Source organism: Sturnira hondurensis, unplaced genomic scaffold (genome assembly GCF_014824575.4).
Source record: "Sturnira hondurensis isolate 20B ecotype Veracruz unplaced genomic scaffold, ASM1482457v3 Scaffold0003874, whole genome shotgun sequence".
Lineage (NCBI taxonomy): Eukaryota > Metazoa > Chordata > Mammalia > Chiroptera > Phyllostomidae > Sturnira > Sturnira hondurensis.
The window spans coordinates 1,830,782-1,839,504 of record NW_028076505.1 but is presented as its reverse complement, the minus strand read 5'-3'; positions in this window follow the sequence as shown (position 1 = coordinate 1,839,504).

The window sequence follows — 8,723 nt, the reverse complement described above, 5'->3', positions numbered from 1 at the left end:
TCCTGGAAAGAGGTGTGCCTGAATGGAGTGGAGAGAAAGATGTAGAGCCAAGCTGAACAGAAGACAGAGCCCTGGATACTAACCCAAAAGAAGCTACTGCAGCTGGAGCCACGTCAGCAAACGACAATTTAAGGTGCAAAGCGCCACCAGGGATAAAAACAGATGCTTTAGTGCTGGAACAAACATTTTCCCAAGAACCAGCAAACCTGCGCGTGTCTAAAAAATATGCAGCTTAATATATACAAAAAGACAAAGTATAGAATGAATCCACTCAATTATCTATCTACTTGTCTCAGAAGATTATAGGAGGAAGTTGGCATATCTACAATATTGGTGAGAAAATTTGACACAAGTCTATCAGAAGTTGATAGAACAGCCAGACACAGTTGTGATATTGTAGGATATATGTACAATGCCATTCACGCTAGACTGAAAAAGTGTACATATCCTCTCCCCTATTAAGTGGAGACTGCACCATTTTTTTCAAGTTCATATTCAACATTAGAAAAAATGGTCACGTGTTAGGCCACAAAACAGGTCTTCAACAAATACTAATTGATTAATAGTATGGAAGTCACAGTGAAAGTCCACACAATTAGAAATGAAGAAAAATGCTTCCCAGGTTGGGTGCTGCCTTGAAGCAGCAGGTGCCACAGGGACACCCCCAGGCCACCCATCCCAGAGACGGCGCAGGAAAAAGAGCACAGACGCTATTCACACGCAGGTGCGCGCACCCCACAGCCGAGTCAACGGACCTCAACGGCAGGGAGGGACGTGCGCCACGAGAGGTGGGAGGACACACATCAGAGCAGGTGCGAGGGCGAGCTCCCTGAACCCCGGGCGACAGCATGATGCTCCTGGGCCCTGCCTGTGCGCCGCTGCCCCAGCCCTCCCGCTGAGGGTTTGGTCATGAGGATGGAGCCGAGGGGGCCTGGTCCGCTGACACAGACCTGCTCCGGGGAGAGACCGTGGGGACGAGCCACAGTGGCACAGCGAGGGACTCACTAGCCTGTTGAGGAGCCGTGGTTTTCATCTGTGTTTTCTGGGCAGCGCCCTGGGACCCCAAGTGGCCACTGTCGCGATGGGTGGTGGAAGACAGTGGGGGAGGACATCACCAGCTCAGAGGTGACAATGATCATGACTTGTTCCCCTTTCCTGCTATTAGGCAGAACCGGCATTCATACAGCACATGTCAAGGATCTACTTCATCCAACCTTGACAAGTCTTACAGGTTGCTAACTTCCGATGCTTTCTACACTTACTTCCTGTGTTTCACCGGCTGCTTAATTACTCATCACCCACACCCATCGCACCCTGTGGGTACGGCGTATCTCATCAACGAAGAGCTGACTTAAAAGTCTATGCTTTGCTCTTGCTATGGTTTCACAGTAAACTCCACAAGATCTTTGGAGCACCCAAATGAGATCTTTCTTCAAAGTGCTCAAAGCTTTTTAGCCTGGGTACGGACCCACAGGGCAGAATTACTGCTCGTAGGCACACACATGTGTGTGTGTGTGCACACACATACAGACGCAGTATACCCAACGGGGACAGAAAGTGACTTTGAGAAATTTAGATGGCTAATCTGCATCGTTCAACAGCATCGTGTTTATTCCTAAAGAGGTCATTTATAACCGTCTGATTATGGAGGTGCTTATGGCAAGCTCCATTCTGGGAAGAGCTAAGTTTAAACTTACAGTGAACCCCATTGGCGGCTGTGATTAGAATATAAAAAATACAGTATTATTTATATCCAATGGTTATCAACATGTATATCCTATTAGTTTTATCACTGTTGTATCATAATATTGATAAAATATCATAAAGTATTCTGGGCCTTTGGCTTGCTAGGACTTTAAATGAGTTACCCTCTTTCCAAAGGCCTCTCGTTCTCTCCCCCTTTTCACCTGCTATCTGTATTACCATCAAGTCACAGGGTCTTACAAGCTCAAGACTCTTACATCTGCTCTGACAGGCTCAGTGTCTTCTTTCCTGTCACCCGTTTCCTTCTTAGAAGGCCGGTGGGCCCTCTGACGTTTGCAGACAAAAATAATCGGGCAAGCCTCACCATTTCCCTTGTCTCACCGGAAATGCAGGTGGAGCAAGCTCCGCCCACACGGCCCCTGTCCCATGTGACCTGCAGGGAGGAGAGCGCGCTGCCCTGCCTGCCAGCACAGGTGGGGAGGTGGGCGGGGTTCCCTCACCATCCGACATGGGGCTTATTTGAGAAGGGGTAAGAATTTTTCAAAGCTGAGAATATAACCTCAAAGAGCCATTTTCATTTTATCCTTTAACTTGAAGGTAGAAAATCGGCAAGAGTGTGTTTTTGAACTTGGAGGGCGGAGGCGATGCGCGTGAGAGGGATGGGACAAAAACACCCAGTTGCTACTCCATTGACGCTTCTCCACTGGTTAGAAGAATCACACGTGTATGAATGGAGAACTCAGGCTACGAGTCAGAGGGAGATACATTTCACAGACCCTGTCCCCCCGAAATGCGTGTTCATCTCTTTCCACGTGGAGCATCTGGGATTTTCAATAATTAAAAGAAAACCCAGACCCAGACATTTCCTGGGGGGGCCTGGAGAATTCAGGTCTCAGGTTCTGTGTGACCCCTGGCACTCTGACAGCCCCAGCGCCGTGGTTTAAATTGGGCGATTTAGATCGGTTTGGCAGTGATAGCTGGCAATGTGAAAGCAATAGGAAAAATTTCTATTTGTTTCTAGGTACTCCTGCTGCAGGGACAAAATTTCTCATAGTTATTCGCACAGGCGAACAGGGGTCGGGCTGGTCCAGCCCCCGCAGCATCATCCCTTCCAGTCTCGGTCAGCCCTGAGCAGCTGCCCCTCTCCCGACCCTGCTGGTGCCTTTCTCAGTGACCTGATCCACGTGGCGCTTCCTGGGCTCCCGCAGGACAACCACCACCAGCCCCACAGCCTCTCCTCCCTGCCTTCGTGCCAGAACAGGCTCTAGTCCTCATCGCCCTCCTTCTGGCCTGGGAGGCCTGGCTTTTTTTTTTTTTTTTTAACAAAAAATCCTCCAGTGAATGAAATGTGTGGGATCATGATTTCCCAGGGCAGGTGGAAATTTCTTTCCACTTCCCAACATCACATTTAAAAGGGAGCAGTTCCCTTCCAGCCACAGCTCATAGACTATTTGCATTTGGACTTGAATTTATGGCTAGTCTGTCACTTTTCAAAGCCTCCTAGTTAGTACGAAGGGGTACAATCGGTGGTCGCCCAGATAGTCACTGAGCCCAAGGACAGTGTGTGAATCAGAGTGCACCCGTGTGGTCCAGCAAAACGGCACCTCTGGTGGGCAGGGCTGTCCTAGGTGATTGCACCCTTGGGTGATGCACTGGGCTGCCCACTAGCAGTTGCACCCGAGTCCATGGTCACTCCTGGAGTTACTCCTTGGATTCCACGTCATCCTGTGTCACTCATGTAGAAAGGATTAGGTGAGGTGCAAGCAAGCTCCGAAGCCATTGCTCTGCATGTGAATTACAGCTCTCCCATGGAGTCTGCAGGGCAAGTCCTGGGGCACAGGGACTCTCACCCTCGTAGCACCAAGCTCTTGTCAGAATCCACCAGCTGGGTGTCAGACGGGAACAGTCACAGACCCTCCTCCATGCACTCTACTGAGTAAATCTTTACTTCCAATGAATCTAAATGAGTCCCCCTTCTCATACCCAAGTGGAAAAGCTGGTTGACCAGACGCTAATGGTAAGTTAAAGCAAAGAAAGACAAGAGTGAGAAGGGGAAAACACTCTTCAAAGCCCCAAAGCAAAAACCATTAACACTTTGCATTTCTAGAGACATCCCAAACAATTCCAGAACATTAAAAATCGTGCACCCATTTGGAATAATTGAAACTGAAATCTGAAAGGAATTGCATTTCACTAATCCATTTACAATGCTATGAATTGCTTCTCATAGCCAACTACCAGGCAGGTTGCTTAATTTAATAACTTGAATGCTAAAGGTCCCCCAGGCAAGGAGACTGTTTTGCCACCAACTGTGGAGTTTTCCCCCTTCCTCCCCCTTCCTGGGTGGCCTGGCTATGGTCCAGGGCCTCCCCAGACCCCGGCCAACAGGCAGAGCACCTGCTCAGCCTTCTCCCAGTGCCGCATGGACTTCGTCCCACACATGTTCAGTCTCGAGGGGACAAAAAGGGCATAAAGAACAGTTCTGTTTTGTTCCCATGCCGTGATGGCTCAATTTCTCATAGTTCATAGAAATGAAATATGCATGACTGTTATGCACCTGAAGAGTGGGAACGGGAATTCCTAGAACTCTGTCCACAAATAGAATCATCAGAAAACCTTCTGAACCAAGGGCACCCCGGGGAACTGGTGTGGGAAGACACTGGTGGCTGAGCTGCAGGAGGCTCAGAGTGGCTTGTCCCAGGAATCAGGAGCTCAGGGCCTCGTCAGTACAGCCTGGCTGGCTTGTTACTGATTGAGTTCCCCTGCTAATCAGGCTTGAGAGGATCCGATGATTGGCCTCGCGTAAAGGCTGGAGGCAGCAGAGATGTCTGAGGAAAAGGGTCTGGTCGCAGCTCTCCAGGGCTGGGCCATGGGCCTCTGGCAATTTTGACACTAGAAGAACTTTCATGTTGTCATATTATCAACACATTTTTCTTAATGCAAAGGTGCCATTTGCCTTTTTTCACTGTGTTGACATTTCCACTGGTGGTGCAGAAGAAATGGTGGGCGTTCTAGGGTTCTCCAGAGAAACAGAACCATAGGGCATGTGTGTGTGTGTGTGTGTGTACACACACATATATACAGGGAGAGAAACAGTGCTCTTTGGTGGGATAACACACACACACACACACACACACACACATAAAGTCTGTCTGGAAAAAAAGTCCATTCTTGTTAATATAAGAAGAATGGTTTGTGAAACATAGATGTAACCTGGCAGCTAAAGGGAGTAAACTAGAATGCGCATGTGTGAACAATGATGACTTTACTGTACTAGTCAGTGGGGGTAGTAAATGCTGTTGAGTGAGCATGTGTACTGTGTGGCTGTCTCGTTCAAAATGACTGAGCGAGCAGAGCAATGCATCTATATCTAATTTTATGTTAAGCTCGAACATTTCTCCATGGAAACTATTTGGATGATTTAGGAGGCCACACAGCTCTGGGCAGCTTCATGGCCACAACACACCCGATCATGCATCACATCTTATGCAACATTTTTTTGCGAAACATCAAACCACCCAGGTGACTCAGCCCCCCTATAATCAAGATTTGGTGCACTGTAACTTCTGGCTTTTCCTAAGACTAGAATCACCTTTGAAAGGGAAGACATTTTAGACCGTTGATGAGATCTGAGAAGATACAATGGGGAAGATGATGGTGCTTGGGAGAACTGTGAGGTCCCAAGGTGCCTACCTTGAAGGGGACTGAGGCATCACTGTCCTATGTACGGTGTCTCTTGTATCTTGTGCCTTCTTCAATGAATGTCTCCATTTTTCATGGCACATGGCGGGATACTTTCTGGACAGAACTTTGTATAATATACATACAGATATAAATTAGATAAACAGGCAGACAGGTAGATGGTGACACAAACACATAAGAGAGATTCATCTTAAGGAGTTGACTCACAAAATTTTGAGGGCTGGCACATTCAAAATTTGGAGGGCAGGTGGCAGACTGGAGCCCAGAGTGGAGGGCTGGAAATCCAGACGCAGAGAATCGGCTTGGTAGTTCACGTGCCTAGCCACTTTGGTCATGCTGCCAAGGTACCATGTAAGCTGGCTTCTCAGCACGTGCTTCACCTCCGCCACCTCAGCTACTCTTTGGGGCAGCCGATGAAGGAGACAGCAGAAGGGAGAGATTTAATTGTCCCCATTCCAGAGGTCAAGAAATACACACCAAGTAACGATGTCCTTGAAGCCTGCCCGAGTGGGCAGGAGCAGGAACAGCATCCCTGGGACTCTGCAAAAGGAACTGGAACCACAGTTGTCAAGAAAAGGGCTTCCACTAGCTGATGTGAGCTCGAGCAATGGGTGAGGTGAGCCACAGAGTATGTCCATCACGGCGGTGGCAGAGGGGCAAGGCACTTCCTGTGGCACTTCCATGAGGGTGGCCATGGGAGGAGCTGGATAAAGGACCACAGACAGCACCAGTGAGACCCAAGTTGCAACCCTGGGCCTCCAGCTGTCATGCCTCCTCCCCGCTCCATCCCCAAGGTCTCAGGAAGACAGAGAGAGCCCCATCAAGGAAGGATGGGAAACCCCTCTGCTGTCTGCCTTGTAGATTTTCAAGCCTTAGTCATGGCTGAACTGTGGGAAAATCAATAAGAGGTTGAAATTTAGAAATCAGAGTAGACTAACTTTTTAATGTCCAAAAATGAGGCCTTACGGATATCTGAAATTGACAAGAAAAGCTACGGGCTCTTCAGAGACATCAGCCAACTTGGTGGAACAGGGACTTGAAACCAAGTTTGAAGATTGTGGTACGCTACTAAAGCAAGACTGTTCTCCTGATCACTCCCTCCCCAAGTTCAACCCCTTCCATAAGTTAGTTGCACAGACCCATTAACATCGATTCTCTCAAAACACTCTGTGCTGAGGGCATTGTCTCCGTTTTACAGACGAGAAATCTGAGGCTTAGGGCGATAATGGATTTGCCTGATTCGAGTTACAAAGCTCCGGAGAAGAACCTGAAAGCAAACACACGCTGTTGGGTTGATATCGTTCAGTTGCATGAAGACCACCTGAAATTGCACGTGGTGATTGATGTCTCCTTCACGAGCCGGGTCCTGTCTGGGTGCGGGGCCCTCGGCTGCAGCATTGTAATGAAACCTCGCGGAAGCGATGAGATCAGCACTTCACGGGAAACTGGTGTGTAGTTAATGCATCGTTAATATCCTTGCGAAGCAGCCACTAATTGTGGTATTTGGTAAAGAATCCAAGTCTGAGGTACTATTAATGCTTGACTCTGACACTGACTTACTCGGGAGGCCATTAGTGTTTTATTACTTGGCATGAGAAGGGACCAGGATGAAATGACAGAGCAGGGAAACCAATAATCTCTTGGGAGTAATGATCTGTTGGGAAACAAGAGAAATGTGGAAATGATGATAGTGGAAAGGCAGTCCTTCCAGACTCAGTTTCCCCAGGATGGCAGCACAAGTCAGAATCCCTGCACCTGAAGTTCCACTGCCTGTAGTCACAAAAGGAGAGTGTGAGAACTAAGTTCTTGCTCCCAGGAAGAGCCAACACATGTTCATAGCTTTCTAACCTCCGACAGTTGGCTGCCGTTAGCACTGTCTTTGGGTCAGCCCCAGTAGCCAGGCAATTTGGTTCTGATATAATTGTTGTTGCCCCTAGTTCTCAGGTGTTGCCTGCGGTGCCTTCGTTGCTTTTCACTATCTTCAGGATTAAAATTATTTGCATGTCTATTTGTCCTTTAAATTTGTAGCACATTATTATTGTTATAATTTTAATCACTGCTATCATCATCACTGTATGAGGTCTGTCCGGAAAACATCCAGCCATTGTTAATACAATGAGAACGGCTTGCACGGCATTGAGGTACCCTGGCAGCCAAGGGGAGTGGACTGGAGTGCACATGTGAGTCGGGGTGGCAGACGCTGTTGAGTGAGCCTGTGTACTGTGTGGCCGCCACATGAAAAATGGCTGAGTGAGTAGAGCAATGAATCTGCATCTAATTTTATGTTAGGCTTGAACATTTTTCCATGGGAATTATTTGGATGATTCAGAAGGCTACATGGTTATGGGCAAATGGTGATTGGCAGCTTCATCACCACAATGCACACTCGGTCACACATCATGTCTCATGTAGAGTTTTTTGGCAAAACATCAAACCACGCAGGTGACTCAGGCCCCGCACAGCCCAGATTTGGTGCCCTGTGAACTCTGGCTTTTCCCAAAACTAAAATGACCTTTGAAAGGGAAGAGATTTCAGACTGTCAATGAGATTCAGGAAAACATGACAGGGCAGCTGATGGCTTTTGGGAGGACTGTGTGGGGCCCCAAGGTGCCTTCTTGGAAGGGGACTGAGGTGTCACCATCCTATGTACAATGTTTCTCATATCTTCTTCTATAAATGTCTCCATTTTTCAGGTTGATATGGCTGGATACGCCTCGCATTGTGAGTCCCCCCCACTACCCAGAGCATTTGTACTTCTTCCATATGCAAATCAAATTAATTCTGGAAGCCCATGATTTCGTCCTATGCAACATGCCTGTAATCTGTATGTGCGGCAGCCGCTTGAAAGTTCTCAAAATGTCCACCAATTAAATTTACAAGACAATGCGATATGGATAATATAAAATGGCACCTAAACATGAAGTCTGGAGGGATAGCATGAAAGATGGCGTGGAAAACTGAATATTAGCTTTGAGATACCCTACAATGTTTTGTTTTCATTCAGCCTCATATCTTTGAATCCAAGTGCCTACTAAAAAGATAAAATAAAAGGTTCATGTGTGTGGGTAAAGCTTCCTAAAAGAGAGTGGAATTTAACAGTTTACTGCTAAGTCAACTAAAAGGGCACCAGTTAATTCCTAATTCCAGGCCATTGGGTGAAGAATTAGGAATTAACGAAGTTATACAGCAACATCAAAGCAGTGTTTCCCGTGCCCCTAACCTACAGCCTTAGGGTGTGGCCACCAAAAGCCCGGGGTCCTGCCTGGCTTGCCTTCCAGGGAGCCCTGGGGAGTGACACAAGTAGAAGACAGAGCTCT